We start from the raw sequence: 15,429 nt of genomic DNA, 5'->3' as shown, positions 1-15,429 counted from the left end.
TCTCCGTGTTTCGTCATTCACCATCGAATCGATATAACGCGAGATCGTCACATTGGTCGCAATTCTCTCTGAAACGGTTACATTTATGGTCTGCCAGCCCTTGTCGCGTGCTGCGGTATGTGGGGACAATACAAGCAGCACAGTAGAACACAGAAGAAGCATCTAAGTTGATGCAATCGCCCAGTAAGAAGAGCTACATTGATAGTTTTAGTTATCGATTATTGAATTATTGGTCGGTTTGGTGCCTTGGACATGACCGAGGACCTTAAGATTTTGCATGAACCGAGGACTGGCAGCCACGTAACACAAGAAAATGTGAAAAGTGTTAATATGTAGTAAAAACCTTAGAAAATCTCCGTGTTTCGTCATTCACCATCGAATCGATATAACGCGAGATCGGCACATTGGTCGCATTTCTCTCTGAAACGGTTACATTTATGGTCTGCCAGCCCTTGTCGCGTGCTGCGGTATGTGGGGACACTACAAGCAGCACAGTAGAACACAGAAGAAGCATCTAAGTTGATGCAATCGCCCAGTAAGAAGAGCTACATTTATAGATTTAGTTATCGATTATTGAATTACTGGTCGGTTTGGTGCCTTGGACATGACCGAGGACCTTAAGATTTTGCATGAACGGAGGACTGGCACCCACGTAACACAAGAAAATGTGAAAAGTGTTAATATGTAGTAAAAACCTTAGAAAATCTCCGTGTTTCGTCATTCACCATCGAATCGATATAACGCGAGATCGTCACATTGGTCGCATTTCTCTCTGAAACAGTTACATTTATGGTCTGCCAGCCCTTGTCGCGTGCTGCGGTATGTGGGGACAATACAAGCAGCACAGTAGAACACAGGAGAAGCATCTAAGTTGATGCAATCGCCCAGTAAGAAGAGCTACATTTATAGATTTAGTTATCGATTATTGAATTACTGGTCGGTTTGGTGCCTTGGACATGACCGAGGACCTTAAGATTTTGCATGAACGGAGGACTGGCACCCACGTAACACAAGAAAATGTGAAAAAGTGTTAATATGTAGTAAAAACCTTAGAAAATCTGCGTGTTTCGTCATTCACCATCGAATCGATATAACGCGAGATCGTCACATTGGTCGCATTTCTCTCTGAAACAGTTACATTTATGGTCTGCCAGCCCTTGTCGCGTGCTGCGGTATGTGGGGACAATACAAGCAGCACAGTAGAACACAGAAGAAGCATCTAAGTTGATGCAATCGCCCAGTAAGAAGAGCTACATTGATAGTTTTAGTTATCGATTATTGAATTATTCGTCGGTTTGGTGCCTTGGACATGACCGAGGACCTTAAGATTTTGCATGAACCGAGGACTGGCAGCCACGTAACACAAGAAAATGTGAAAAGTGTTAATATGTAGTAAAAACCTTAGAAAATCTCCGTGTTTCGTCATTCACCATCGAATCGATATAACGCGAGATCGGCACATTGGTCGCATTTCTCTCTGAAACGGTTACATTTATGGTCTGCCAGCCCTTGTCGCGTGCTGCGGTATGTGGGGACAATAAAAGCAGCACAGTAGAACACAGAAGAAGCATCTAAGTTGATGCAATCGCCCAGTAAGAAGAGCTACATTTATAGATTTAGTTATCGATTATTGAATTACTGGTCGGTTTGGTGCCTTGGACATGACCGAGGACCTTAAGATTTTGCATGAACGGAGGACTGGCACCCACGTAACACAAGAAAATGTGAAAAGTGTTAATATGTAGTAAAAACCTTAGAAAATCTCCGTGTTTCGTCATTCACCATCGAATCGATATAACGCGAGATCGTCACATTGGTCGCATTTCTCTCTGAAACAGTTACATTTATGGTCTGCCAGCCCTTGTCGCTTGCTGCGGTATGTGGGGACAATACAAGCAGCACAGTAGAACACAGGAGAAGCATCTAAGTTGATGCAATCGCCCAGTAAGAAGAGCTACATTTATAGATTTAGTTATCGATTATTGAATTACTGGTCGGTTTGGTGCCTTGGACATGACCGAGGACCTTAAGATTTTGCATGAACGGAGGACTGGCACCCACGTAACACAAGAAAATGTGAAAAAGTGTTAATATGTAGTAAAAACCTTAGAAAATCTGCGTGTTTCGTCATTCACCATCGAATCGATATAACGCGAGATCGTCACATTGGTCGCATTTCTCTCTGAAACAGTTACATTTATGGTCTGCCAGCCCTTGTCGCGTGCTGCGGTATGTGGGGACAATACAAGCAGCACAGTAGAACACAGGAGAAGCATCTAAGTTGATGCAATCGCCCAGTAAGAAAAGCTACATTTATAGTTTTAGTTATCGATTATTGAATTATTGGTCGGTTTGGTGCCTTGGACATGACCGAGGACCTTAAGATTTAGTATGAACGGAGGACTGGCACCCACGTAACACAAGAAAATGTGAAAAGTGTTAATATGTAGTAAAAACCTTGGAAATTCTCCGTGTTTCGTCATTCACCATCGAATCGATATAACGCGAGATCGTCATATTGGTCGCATTTCTCTCTGAAACGGTTACATTTATGGTCTGCCAGCCCTTGTCGCGTGCTGCGGTATGTGGGGACAATACAAGCAGCACAGTAGAACACAGGAGAAGCATCTAAGTTGATGCAATCGCCCAGTAAGAAGAGCTACATTTATAGTTTTAGTCATAGATTATTGAGTTATTGGTCGGTTTGGTGCCTTGGACATGACCGAGGACCTTAAGATTTTGTATGAACCGAGGACTGGCACCCACGTAACACAAGAAAATGTGAAAAGTGTTAATATGTAGTAAAAAACTTAGAAAATCTCCGTGTTTCGTCATTCACCATCGTATCGATATCACGCGAGATCGTCACATTGGTCGCATTTCTCTCTGAAACGGTTACATTTATGGTCTGCCAGCCCTTGTCGCGTGCTGCGGTATGTGGGGACAATACAAGCAGCACAGTAGAACACAGGAGAAGCATCTAAGTTGATGCAATCGCCCAGTAAGAAGAGCTACATTTATAGTTTTAGTTATCGATTATTGAATTATTGGTCGGTTTGGTGCCTTGGACATGACCGAGGACCTTAAGATTTTGCATGAACCGAGGACTGGCTCCCACGTAACACGAGAAAATGTGAAAAGTGTTAATATGTAGTAAAAACCTTAGAAAATCTCCGTGTTTCGTCATTCACCATCGAATCGATATAACGCGAGATCGTCACATTGGTCGCATTTCTCTCTGAAACGGTTACATTTATGGTCTGCCAGCCCTTGTCGCGTGCTGCGGTATGTGGGGACAATACAAGCAGCACAGTAGAACACAGGAGAAGCATCTAAGTTGATGCAGTCGCCCAGTAAGAAGAGCTACATTTATAGTTTTAGTTATCGATTATTGAATTATTGGTCGGTTTGGTGCCTTGGACATGACCGAGGACCTTAAGATTTTGCATGAACCGAGGACTGGCGTCCAGGTAACACAAGAAAATGTGAAAAGTGTTAATATGGAGAAAAAACCATAGAAAATCTCCGTGTTTCGTCATTCACCATCGAATCGATATAACGCGAGATCGTCACATTGGTCGCATTTCTCTCTGAAACGGTTACATTTATGGTCTGCCAACACTTGTCGCGTGCTGCGGAATATGGGGACAACACAAGCAGCACAGTAGAACACAGGAGAAGCATCTAAGTTGATGCAATCGCCCAGTAAGAAGAGCCACATTTATAGTTTTAGTTATCGATTATTGAATTATTGGTCGGTTTGGTGCCTTGGACATGACCGAGGACCTTAAGATTTTGCATGAACCGAGGACTGGCAGCCACGTAACACGAGAAAATGTGAAAAGTGTTAATATGTAGTAAAAACCTTAGAAAATCTCCGTGTTTCGTCATTCACCATCGAATCGATATAACGCGCGATCGTCCCATTGGTCGCATTTCTCTCTGAAACGATTACATTTATGGTCTGCCAGCCCTTGTCGCGTGCTGCGGTATGTGGGGACAATACAAGCAGCACAGTAGAACACAGGAGAAGAATCTAAGTTGATGCAATCGCCCAGTAAGAAGAGCTACATTTATAGTTTTAGTTATCGATTATTGAATTATTGGTCGGTTTGGTGCCTTGGACATGACCGAGCACCTTAAGATTTTGCATGAACAGAGGACTGGCAGCCACGTAACACAAGAAAATGTGAAAAGTGTTAATATGTAGTAAAAACCTTAGAAAATCTCGGTGTTTCGTTATTCACCATCGAATCGATATAACGCGAGATCGTCACATTGGTCGCATTTCTCTCTGAAACGGTTACATTTACGGTCTGCCAGCCCTTGTCGCGTGGTGCGGTATGTGGGGACAATACAAGCAGCACAGTAGAAAACAGGAGAAGCATCTAAGTTGATGCAATCGCCCAGTAAGAAGAGCTACATTTATAGTTTTAGTTATCGATTATTGAATTATTGGTCGGTTTGGTGCCTTGGACATGACCGAGGACCTTAAGATTTTGCATGAACGGAGGACTGGCACCCACGTAACACAAGAAAATGTGAAAAGTGTTAATATGTAGTAAAAAGCTTAGAAAATCTCCGTGTTTCGTCATTCACCATCGAATCGATATAACGCGAGATCGTCACATTGGTCGCATTTCTCTCGGAAACGGTTACATTTATGGTCTGCCAGCCCTCATCGCGTGCTGCGGTATGTGGGGATAATACAAGCAGCACAGTAGAACACAGAAGAAGCATCTAAGTTGATGATATTGCCCAGTAAGTAGAGCTACATTTATAGTTTTGGTTATCGATTATTGAATTATTGGCCGGTTTGGTTTTGGACATGACCGAGGACCTTAAGATTTTGCATGAACCGAGGACTGGCAGCCACGTAACACAAGAAAATGTGAAAAGTGTTAATATGTAGTAAAAAGCTTAGAAAATCTCCGTGTTTCGTCATTCACCATCGAATCGATATAACGCGAGATCGTCACATTGGTCGCATTTCTCTCTGAAACGGTTACATTTATGGTCTGCCAGCCCTTGTCGCGTGCTGCGGTATGTGGGGACAATACAAGCAGCACAGTAGAACACAGAAGAAGCATCTAAGTTGATGCAATCGCCCAGTAAGAAGAGCTACATTTATAGATTTAGTTATCGAATATTGAATTACTGGTCGGTTTGGTGCCTTGGACATGACCGAGGACCTTAAGATTTTGCATGAACGGAGGACTGGCACCCACGTAACACAAGAAAATGTGAAAAAGTGTTAATATGTAGTAAAAACCTTAGAAAATCTCCGTGTTTCGTCATTCACCATCGAATCGATATAACGCGAGATCGTCACATTGGTCGCATTTCTCTCTGAAACAGTTACATTTATGGTCTGCCAGCCCTTGTCGCGTGCTGCGGTATGTGGGGACAATACAAGCAGCACAGTAGAACACAGGAGAAGCATCTAAGTTGATGCAATCGCCCAGTAAGAAGAGCTACATTTATAGTTTTAGTTATCGATTATTGAATTATTGGTCGGTTTGGTGCCTTGGACATGACCGAGGACCTTAAGATTTTGCATGAACCGAGGACTGGCACCCACGTAACACAAGAAAATGTGAAAAGTGTTAATATGGAGTAAAAACCATAGAAAATCTCCGTGTTTCGTCATTCACCATCGAATCGATATAACGCGAGATCGTCACATTGGTCGCATTTCTCTCTGAAACGGTTACATTTATGGTCTGCCAACCCTTGTCGCGTGCTGCGGAATGTGGGGACAACACAAGCAGCACAGTAGAACACAGGAGAAGCATCTAAGTTGATGCAATCGCCCAGTAAGAAGAGCTACATTTATAGTTTTAGTTATCGATTATTGAATTATTGGTCGGTTTGGTGCCTTGGACATGACCGAGGACCTTAAGATTTTGCATGAACCGAGGACTGGCAGCCACGTAACACGAGAAAATGTGAAAAGTGTTAATATGTAGTAAAAACCTTAGAAAATCTCCGTGTTTCATCATTCACCATCGAATCGATATAACGCGAGATCGTCACATTGGTCGCATTTCTCTCTGAAACGGTTACATTTATGGTCTGCCAGCCTTTGTCGCTTGCTGCGGTATGTGGGGACAATACAAGCAGCACAGTAGAACACAGGAGAAGCATCTAAGTTGATGCAATCACCCAGTAAGAAGAGCTGCATTTATAGTTTTAGATATCGATTATTGAATTATTGGTCGGTTTGGTGCCTTGGACATCACCGAGGACCTTAAGATTTTGTATGAACCGAGGATTGGCAGCCACGTAACACAAGAAAATGTGAAAAGTGTTAATATGTAGTAAAAACCTTAGAACATCTCCGTGTTTCGTCATTCACCATCGAATCGATATAACGCGAAATCGTGACATTGGTCGCATTTCTCTCTGAGACGGTTACATTTATGGTCTGCCAGCCCTTGTCGCGTGCTGCGGTATGTGGGGACAATACAAGCAGCACAGTAGAACACAGGAGAAGCATCTAAGTTGATGCAATCGCCCAGTAAGAAGAGCTACATTTATAGTTTTAGTTATCGATTATTTAATTATTGGTCGGTTTGGTGCCTTGGACATGACCGAGGACCTTAAGATTTTGCATGAACCGAGGACTGGCAGCCACGTAACACAAGAAAATGTGAAAAGTGTTAATATGTAGTAAAAACATTAGAAAATCTCCGTGTTTCGTCATTCACCATCGAATCGATATAACGCGAGATCGTCACATTGGTCGCATTTCTCTCTGAAACGGTTACATTTATGGTCTGCCAGCCCTTGTCGCGTGCTGCGGTATGTGGGGACAATACAAGCAGCACAGTAGAACACAGGAGAAGCGTCTAAGTTGATGCAATCGCACAGTAAGAAGAGCTACATTTATAGTTTTAGATATCGATTATTGAATTATTGGTCGGTTTGGTGCCTTGGACATCACCGAGGACCTTAAGATTTTGCATGAACCGAGGACTGGCAGCCACGTAACACAAGAAAATGTGAAAAGTGTTAATATGTAGTAAAAACCTTAGAAAATCTCCGTATTTCGTCTTTTACCATCGAATCGATATAACGTTAGATCGTCACATTGGTCGCATTTCTCTATGAAACGGTTACATTTATGGTCTGCTAGCCCTTGTCGCGTGCTGCGGTATGTGGGGACACTACAAGCAGCACAGTAGAACACAGAAGAAGCATCTAAGTTGATGCAATCGCCCAGTAAGAAGAGCTACATTTATAGTTTTAGTTATCGATTATTGAATTTTTGGTCGGTTTGGTGCCTTGGACATGACCGAGGACCTTAAGATTTTGCATGAACCGAGGACTGGCAGCCACGTAACACAAGAAAATGTGAAAAAGTGTTAATATGTAGTAAAAACCTTAGAAAATCTCCGTGTTTCGTCATTCACCATCGAATCGATATAACGCGAGATCGTCACATTGGTAGCATTTCTCTCTGAAACGGTTACATTTATGGTCTGCCAGCCCTTGTCGCGTGCTGCGGTATGTGGGGACAATCCAAGCAGCACAGTAGAACACAGGAGAAGCATCTAAGTTGATGCAATCGCCCAGTAAGAAGAGCTACACTTATAGTTTTAGTTATCGATTATTGAATTATTGGTCGGTTTGGTGCCTTGGACATGACCGAGGACCTTAAGATTTTGCATGAACCGAGGACTGGCACCCACGTAACACGAGAAAATGTGAAAAGTGTTAATATGTAGTAAAAACCTTAGAAAATCTCTGTGTTTCGTCATTCACCATCGAATCGATATAACGCGAGATCGTCTCAATGGTCGCATTTCTCTCTGAAACGGTTACATTTATGGTCTGCCAGCCCTTGTCGCGTGCTGCGGTATGTGTGGACAATACAAGCAGCACAGTAGAACACAGGAGAAGCATCTAAGTTGATGCAATCGCCCAGTAAGAAGAGCTACATTTATAGTTTTAGTTATCGATTATTGAATTATTGGTCGGTTTGGTGCCTTGGACATGACCGAGGACCTTAAGATTTTGCATGAACCGAGGACTGGCAGCCACGTAACACAAGAAAATGTGAAAAGTGTTAATATGTAGTAAAAAGCTTAGAAAATCTCCGTGTTTCGTCATTCACCATCGAATCGATATAACGCCATATCGTCACATTGGTCGCATTTCTCTCTGAAACGGTTACATTTATGGTCTGCCAGCCCTTGTCGCGTGCTGCGGTATGTGGGGACAATACAAGCAGCACAGTAGAACACTGAAGAAGCATCTAAGTTGATGCAATCGCCCAGTAAGAAGAGCTACATTGATAGTTTTAGTTATCGATTATTGAATTATTGGTCGGTTTGGTGCCTTGGACATGACCGAGGACCTTAAGATTTTGCATGAACCGAGGACTGGCAGCCACGTAACACAAGAAAATGTGAAAAGTGTTAATATGTAGTAAAAACCTTAGAAAATCTCCGTGTTTCGTCATTCACCATCGAATCGATATAACGCGAGATCGTCACATTGGTCGCATTTCTCTCTGAAACGGTTACATTTATGGTCTGCCAGCCCTTGTCGCGTGCTGCGGTATGTGGGGACAATAAAAGCAGCACAGTAGAACACAGAAGAAGCAGCTAAGTTGATGCAATCGCCCAGTAAGAAGAGCTACATTTATAGATTTAGTTATCGATTATTGAATTACTGGTCGGTTTGGTACCTTGGACATGACCGAGGACCTTAAGATTTTGCATGAACGGAGGACTGGCACCCACGTAACACAAGAAAATGTGAAAAAGTGTTAATATGTAGTAAAAACCTTAGAAAATCTGCGTGTTTCGTCATTCACCATCGAATCGATATAACGCGAGATCGTCACATTGGTCGCATTTCTCTCTGAAACAGTTACATTTATGGTCTACCAGCCCTTGTCGCGTGCTGCGGTATGTGGGGACAATACAAGCAGCACAGTAGAACACAGGAGAAGCATCTAAGTTGATGCAATCGCCCAGTAAGAAGAGCTACATTTATAGATTTAGTTATCGATTATTGAATTACTGGTCGGTTTGGTGCATTGGACATGACCGAGGACCTTAAGATTTTGCATGAGCGGAGGACTGGCACCCACGTAACACAAGAAAATGTGAAAAAGTGTTAATATGTAGTAAAAACCTTAGAAAATCTGCGTGTTTCGTCATTCACCATCAAATCGATATAACGCGAGATCGTCACATTGGTAGCATTTCTCTCTGAAACAGTTACATTTATGGTCTGCCAGCCCTTGTCGCGTGCTGCGGTATGTGGGGACAATACAAGCAGCACAGTAGAACACAGGAGAAGCATCTAAGTTGATGCAATCGCCCAGTAAGAAAAGCTACATTTATAGTTTAAGTTATCGATTATTGAATTATTGGTCGGTTTGGTGCCTTGGACATGACCGAGGACCTTAAGATTTAGTATGAACGGAGGACTGGCACCCACGTAACAGAAGAAAATGTGAAAAGTGTTAATATGTAGTAAAAACCTTAGAAAATCTCCGTGTTTCGTCGTTCACCATCGAATCGATGTAACGCGAGATCGTCACATTGGTCGCATTTCTGTCTGGAACGGTTACATTTATGGTTTGCCAGCCCTTGTCGCGTGCTGCGGTATGTGGGGACAATACAAGCAGCACAGTAGAACACAGGAGAAGCATCTAAGTTGATGCAATCGCCCAGTAAGAAGAGCTACATTTATAGTTTTAGTTATCGATTATTGAATTATTGGTCGGTTTGGTGCCTTGGACATGACCGAGGACGTTAAGATTTTGCATGAACCGAGAACTGGCAGCCACGTAACACAAGAAAATGTGAAAAGTGTTAATATGTAGTAAAAACCTTAGAAAAACTCCGTGTTTCGTTATACACCATCGAATCGATATAACGCGAGATCGTCACATTGGTCGCATTTCTCTCTGAAACGGTTACATTTATGGTCTGCCAGCCCTTGTCGCGTGCTGCGGTATGTGGGGACAATACAAGCAGCACAGTAGAACACAGGAGAAGCATCTAAGTTGATACAATCGCCCAGTAAGAAAAGCTACATTTATAGTTTCAGTTATCGATTATTGAATTATTGGTCGGTTTGGTGCCTTGGACATGACCGAGGACCTTAAGATTGTGCATGAACCGAGGACTGGCACCCACGTAACACAAGAAAATGTGAAAAGTGTTAATATGTAGTAAAAACCTTAGAAAATCTCCGTGTTTCGTCATTCACCATCGAATCGATATAACGCGAGATCGTCACATTGGTCGCATTTCTCTTTGAAACGGATACATTTATGGTCTGCCAGCCCTTGTCGCGTGCTGCGGTATGTGGGGATAATACAAGCAGCACAGTAGAACACAGAAGAAGCATCTAAGTTGATGCAATCGCCCAGTAAGAAGAGCTCCATTTATAGTTTTAGTTATCGATTATTGAATTATTGGTCGGTTTGGTGCCTTGGACATGACCGAGGACCTTAAGATTTTGCATGAACCGAGGACTGGCAGCCACGTAACACAAGAAAATGTGAAAAGTGTTAATATGTAGTAAAAAGCTTAGAAAATCTCCGTGTTTCGTCATTCACCATCGAATCGATATAACGCGAGATCGTCACATTGGTCGCATTTCTCTCTGAAACGGTTACATTTATGGTCTGCCAACCCTTGTCGCGTGCTGCGGAATGTGGGGACAACACAAGCAGCACAGTAGAACACAGGAGAAGCATCTAAGTTGATGCAATCGCCCAGTAAGAAGAGCTACATTTATAGTTTTAGTTATCGATTATTGAATTATTGGTCGGTTTGGTGCCTTGGACATGACCGAGGACCTTAAGATTTTGCATGAACCGAGGACTGGCAGCCACGTAACACGAGAAAATGTGAAAAGTGTTAATATGTAGTAAAAACCTTAGAAAATCTCCGTGTTTCATCATTCACCATCGAATCGATATAACGCGAGATCGTCACATTGGTCGCATTTCTCTCTGAAACGGTTACATTTATGGTCTGCCAGCCTTTGTCGCTTGCTGCGGTATGTGGGGACAATACAAGCAGCACAGTAGAACACAGGAGAAGCATCTAAGTTGATGCAATCACCCAGTAAGAAGACTGCATTTATAGTTTTAGATATCGATTATTGAATTATTGGTCGGTTTGGTGCCTTGGACATCACCGAGGACCTTAAGATTTTGTATGATCCGAGGATTGGCAGCCACGTAACACAAGAAAATGTGAAAAGTGTTAATATGTAGTAAAAACCTTAGAACATCTCCGTGTTTCGTCATTCACCATCGAATCGATATAACGCGAAATCGTGACATTGGTCGCATTTCTCTCTGAGACGGTTACATTTATGGTCTGCCAGCCCTTGTCGCGTGCTGCGGTATGTGGGGACAATACAAGCAGCACAGTAGAACACAGGAGAAGCATCTAAGTTGATGCAATCGCCCAGTAAGAAGAGCTACATTTATAGTTTTAGTTATCGATTATTTAATTATTGGTCGGTTTGGTGCCTTGGACATGACCGAGGACCTTAAGATTTTGCATGAACCGAGGACTGGCAGCCACGTAACACAAGAAAATGTGAAAAGTGTTAATATGTAGTAAAAACATTAGAAAATCTCCGTGTTTCGTCATTCACCATCGAATCGATATAACGCGAGATCGTCACATTGGTCGCATTTCTCTCTGAAACGGTTACATTTATGGTCTGCCAGCCCTTGTCGCGTGCTGCGGTATGTGGGGACAATACAAGCAGCACAGTAGAACACAGGAGAAGCGTCTAAGTTGATGCAATCGCACAGTAAGAAGAGCTACATTTATAGTTTTAGATATCGATTATTGAATTATTGGTCGGTTTGGTGCCTTGGACATCACCGAGGACCTTAAGATTTTGCATGAACCGAGGACTGGCAGCCACGTAACACAAGAAAATGTGAAAAGTGTTAATATGTAGTAAAAACCTTAGAAAATCTCCGTATTTCGTCTTTTACCATCGAATCGATATAACGTTAGATCGTCACATTGGTCGCATTTCTCTATGAAACGGTTACATTTATGGTCTGCTAGCCCTTGTCGCGTGCTGCGGTATGTGGGGACACTACAAGCAGCACAGTAGAACACAGAAGAAGCATCTAAGTTGATGCAATCGCCCAGTAAGAAGAGCTACATTTATAGTTTTAGTTATCGATTATTGAATTTTTGGTCGGTTTGGTGCCTTGGACATGACCGAGGACCTTAAGATTTTGCATGAACCGAGGACTGGCAGCCACGTAACACAAGAAAATGTGAAAAAGTGTTAATATGTAGTAAAAACCTTAGAAAATCTCCGTGTTTCGTCATTCACCATCGAATCGATATAACGCGAGATCGTCACATTGGTAGCATTTCTCTCTGAAACGGTTACATTTATGGTCTGCCAGCCCTTGTCGCGTGCTGCGGTATGTGGGGACAATCCAAGCAGCACAGTAGAACACAGGAGAAGAATCTAAGTTGATGCAATCGCCCAGTAAGAAGAGCTACACTTATAGTTTTAGTTATCGATTATTGAATTATTGGTCGGTTTGGTGCCTTGGACATGACCGAGGACCTTAAGATTTTGCATGAACCGAGGACTGGCACCCACGTAACACGAGAAAATGTGAAAAGTGTTAATATGTAGTAAAAACCTTAGAAAATCTCTGTGTTTCGTCATTCACCATCGAATCGATATAACGCGAGATCGTCTCAATGGTCGCATTTCTCTCTGAAACGGTTACATTTATGGTCTGCCAGCCCTTGTCGCGTGCTGCGGTATGTGTGGACAATACAAGCAGCACAGTAGAACACAGGAGAAGCATCTAAGTTGATGCAATCGCCCAGTAAGAAGAGCTACATTTATAGATTTAGTTATCGATTATTGAATTATTGGTCGGTTTGGTGCCTTGGACATGACCGAGGACCTTAAGATTTTGCATGAACCGAGGACTGGCAGCCACGTAACACAAGAAAATGTGAAAAGTGTTAATATGTAGTAAAAAGCTTAGAAAATCTCCGTGTTTCGTCATTCACCATCGAATCGATATAACGCGAGATCGTCACATTGGTCGCATTTCTCTCTGAAACGGTTACATTTATGGTCTGCCAGCCCTTGTCGCGTGCTGCGGTATGTGGGGACAATACAAGCAGCACAGTAGAACACTGAAGAAGCATCTAAGTTGATGCAATCGCCCAGTAAGAAGAGCTACATTGATAGTTTTAGTTATCGATTATTGAATTATTGGTCGGTTTGGTGCCTTGGACATGACCGAGGACCTTAAGATTTTGCATGAACCGAGGACTGGCAGCCACGTAACACAAGAAAATGTGAAAAGTGTTAATATGTAGTAAAAACCTTAGAAAATCTCCGTGTTTCGTCATTCACCATCGAATCGATATAACGCGAGATCGTCACATTGGTCGCATTTCTCTCTGAAACGGTTACATTTATGGTCTGCCAGCCCTTGTCGCGTGCTGCGGTATGTGGGGACAATAAAAGCAGCACAGTAGAACACAGAAGAAGCAGCTAAGTTGATGCAATCGCCCAGTAAGAAGAGCTACATTTATAGATTTAGTTATCGATTATTGAATTACTGGTCGGTTTGGTACCTTGGACATGACCGAGGACCTTAAGATTTTGCATGAACGGAGGACTGGCACCCACGTAACACAAGAAAATGTGAAAAAGTGTTAATATGTAGTAAAAACCTTAGAAAATCTCCGTGTTTCGTCATTCACCATCGAATCGATATAACGCGAGATCGTCACATTGGTCGCATTTCTCTCTGAAACAGTTACATTTATGGTCTGCCAGCCCTTGTCGCGTGCTGCGGTATGTGGGGACAATACAAGCAGCACAGTAGAACACAGGAGAAGCATCTAAGTTGATGCAATCGCCCAGTAAGAAGAGCTACATTTATAGATTTAGTTATCGATTATTGAATTACTGGTCGGTTTGGTGCATTGGACATGACCGAGGACCTTAAGATTTTGCATGAACGGAGGACTGGCACCCACGTAACACAAGAAAATGTGAAAAAGTGTTAATATGTAGTAAAAACCTTAGAAAATCTGCGTGTTTCGTCATTCACCATCAAATCGATATAACGCGAGATCGTCACATTGGTAGCATTTCTCTCTGAAACAGTTACATTTATGGTCTGCCAGCCCTTGTCGCGTGCTGCGGTATGTGGGGACAATACAAGCAGCACAGTAGAACACAGGAGAAGCATCTAAGTTGATGCAATCGCCCAGTAAGAAAAGCTACATTTATAGTTTTAGTTATCGATTATTGAATTATTGGTCGGTTTGGTGCCTTGGACATGACCGAGGACCTTAAGATTTAGTATGAACGGAGGACTGGCACCCACGTAACAGAAGAAAATGTGAAAAGTGTTAATATGTAGTAAAAACCTTAGAAAATCTCCGTGTTTCGTCGTTCACCATCGAATCGATGTAACGCGAGATCGTCACATTGGTCGCATTTCTGTCTGGAACGGTTACATTTATGGTTTGCCAGCCCTTGTCGCGTGCTGCGGTATGTGGGGACAATACAAGCAGCACAGTAGAACACAGGAGAAGCATCTAAGTTGATGCAATCGCCCAGTAAGAAGAGCTACATTTATAGTTTTAGTTATCGATTATTGAATTATTGGTCGGTTTGGTGCCTTGGACATGACCGAGGACGTTAAGATTTTGCATGAACCGAGGACTGGCAGCCACGTAACACAAGAAAATGTGAAAAGTGTTAATATGTAGTAAAAACCTTAGAAAAACTCCGTGTTTCGTTATACACCATCGAATCGATATAACGCGAGATCGTCACATTGGTCGCATTTCTCTCTGAAACGGTTACATTTATGGTCTGCCAGCCCTTGTCGCGTGCTGCGGTATGTGGGGACAATACAAGCAGCACAGTAGAACACAGGAGAAGCATCTAAGTTGATACAATCGCCCAGTAAGAAAAGCTACATTTATAGTTTCAGTTATCGATTATTGAATTATTGGTCGGTTTGGTGCCTTGGACATGACCGAGGACCTTAAGATTGTGCATGAACCGAGGACTGGCACCCACGTAACACAAGAAAATGTGAAAAGTGTTAATATGTAGTAAAAACCTTAGAAAATCTCCGTGTTTCGTCATTCACCATCGAATCGATATAACGCGAGATCGTCACATTGGTCGCATTTCTCTCTGAAACGGATACATTTATGGTCTGCCAGCCCTTGTCGCGTGCTGCGGTATGTGGGGATAATACAAGCAGCACAGTAGAACACAGAAGAAGCATCTAAGTTGATGCAATCGCCCAGTAAGAAGAGCTACATTTATAGTTTTAGTTATCGATTATTGAATTATTGGTCGGTTTGGTGCCTTGGACATGACCGAGGACCTTAAGATTTTGCATGAACCGAG

Source organism: Schistocerca nitens, chromosome 12, assembly GCF_023898315.1.
Source record: "Schistocerca nitens isolate TAMUIC-IGC-003100 chromosome 12, iqSchNite1.1, whole genome shotgun sequence".
Taxonomy (NCBI): Eukaryota; Metazoa; Arthropoda; class Insecta; order Orthoptera; family Acrididae; genus Schistocerca; species Schistocerca nitens.
Note: the sequence above shows the minus strand (reverse complement) of the source record.